This window comes from Schistocerca gregaria, unplaced genomic scaffold, assembly GCF_023897955.1.
Source record: "Schistocerca gregaria isolate iqSchGreg1 unplaced genomic scaffold, iqSchGreg1.2 ptg000609l, whole genome shotgun sequence".
In the NCBI taxonomy this organism is placed as follows: domain Eukaryota; kingdom Metazoa; phylum Arthropoda; class Insecta; order Orthoptera; family Acrididae; genus Schistocerca; species Schistocerca gregaria.
Window position 1 is genome coordinate 140,001 of NW_026061998.1, and position 2,500 is coordinate 142,500.

A 2,500-nucleotide genomic window follows, 5' to 3' on the forward strand; every position below is an offset into this window, starting at 1 on the left:
ACCTAACTCAAGTTGTCCCTTAACCTAACTCAAGTTGTCCCTTAACCTAACTCAATTTGTCCCTTAACCTAACTCAATTTGTCCCTTAACCTAACTCAATTTGTCCCTTAACCTAACTCAATTTGTCCCTTAACCTAACTCAATTTGTCCCTTAACCTAACTCAATTTGTCCCTTAACCTAACTCAAGTTGTCCCTTAACCTAACTCAAGTTGTCCCTTAACCTAACTCAAGTTGTCCCTTAACCTAACTCAAGTTGTCCCTTAACCTAACTCAAGTTGTCCCTTAACCTAACTCAAGTTGTCCCTTAACCTAACTCAAGTTGTCCCTTAACCTAAGTCAAGTTGTCCCTTAACCTAACTCAAGTTGTCCCTTAACCTAACTCAAGTTGTCCCTTAACCTAACTCAAGTTGTCCCTTAACCTAACTCAAGTTGTCCCTTAACCTAACTCAATTTGTCCCTTAACCTAACTCAAGTTGTCCCTTAACCTAACTCAATTTGTCCCTTAACCTAACTCAATTTGTCCCTTAACCTAACTCAATTTGTCCCTTAACCTAACTCAATTTGTCCCTTAACCTAACTCAATTTGTCCCTTAACCTAACTCAATTTGTCCCTTAACCTAACTCAATTTGTCCCTTAACCTAACTCAAGTTGTCCCTTAACCTAACTCAAGTTGTCCCTTAACCTAACTCAAGTTGTCCCTTAACCTAACTCAAGTTGTCCCTTAACCTAACTCAAGTTGTCCCTTAACCTAACTCAAGTTGTCCCTTAACCTAACTCAAGTTGTCCCTTAACCTAACTCAAGTTGTCCCTTAACCTAACTCAAGTTGTCCCTTAACCTAACTCAAGTTGTCCCTTAACCTAACCCACGTTGTCCCTTAACCTAACCCACGTTGTCCCTTAACCTAACCCACGTTGTCCCTTAACCTAACCCACGTTGTCCCTTAACCTAACCCACGTTGTCCCTTAACCTAACCCACGTTGTCCCTTAACCTAACCCACGTTGTCCCTTAACCTAACCCACGTTGTCCCTTAACCTAACCCACGTTGTCCCTTAACCTAACCGACGTTGTCCCTTAACCTAACCCACGTTGTCCCTTAACCTAACCCACGTTGTCCCTTAACCTAACCCACGTTGTCCCTTAACCTAACCCACGTTGTCCCTTAACCTAACCGACGTTGTCCCTTAACCTAACCCACGTTGTCCCTTAACCTAACCCACGTTGTCCCTTAACCTAACCCACGTTGTCCCTTAACCTAACCCACGTTGTCCCTTAACCTAACCCACGTTGTCCCTTAACCTAACCCACGTTGTCCCTTAACCTAACCCACGTTGTCCCTTAACCTAACCCACGTTGTCCCTTAACCTAACCCACGTTGTCCCTTTGCCTAACATAGTTCACTGCTCGGAATCTCTGGTGTCGTTGTTATCCTCATGTAGATGTCTTGCGAGTGTTGCTTACTTTCCACATATTCCTGCTATCCACTGTCAATTGTACTGCAATAGGACTATATCGCCGACCCCCCCCCTCCCCCCCCTCTGTCCCCCTCTGTCCCCCTCTTTGTGTCTCTGTCCTCTCAAGCTGGTCGGTCTGGCGTTTGAGTGTTAAATGAGCCTCGCAGCTGTTCAGTTGCATTCAGATGTCGACGCCCTCAGTGTACGTCGTGGTATGGTCTGTGTCCATTGTCCGCTGATGTCGTACGCGTAACCCACACGCTGTACCGATCATCGGTCGTTACGTACAGAGTGAAGTAGTGTGATACGTGTGACCGTACGCTGGCTGTGCCCAACGGTGTCGAATCTCAATTTCCATATGTTGTGCTTGATGCTACTTGTCTCGTCTCCCAATAACAGCTAGGTTGCACTGTGGTACGCCGTAGAGGCGTGTGGGAGGAACGTACGAACGCATTGTATGTCACCCTGGGTCGCTGGGGGTGGTGGTGCGGTGAGTCAGGTCAGGTCAGGTCAGCGTGAGCCGTCTGATGTAGTGACGCGTGTATTCCGACTTTGTCGTATTGCCTCACACAAAGTGCTACCCTGGTGGACCGCGTTCCATATCTGGGACATGCCGCAGATGCCGGTTGACAGTGGATCGCGGAAGGTACATCGCATACGTGCGCGGGCCACCTTCCACGTGTTCTCTTCTGCACATGTCGCAGTGTGTATGTGGTCTGATGTAGCGTGTCGTGACACATGACATCCTGGCATGCAAGAATTGTTGAATTCGCAAATGTAGGTGGACATCTACGTTTACTGCCGAAGATACGCAAATGAACTGGAAATCCGTTGTTGAGCGGTTGTTCACGCTGGAGGTGAATCTGTGATGGCGACGATCGGTACAGCTATTAACCGGTTGTTTCAGCGGTACCCGCCACATCCACACGCGTGACTAGGCCCATGTGGGTATGAAGCGATACGCGGCGGTGGCTTGGTGGGACTGTTCCCGGCCGGTGAAGGGGGGCCGCCCGGCGTGTTGGCCGCGCGCTGCGTGGGCGCACGC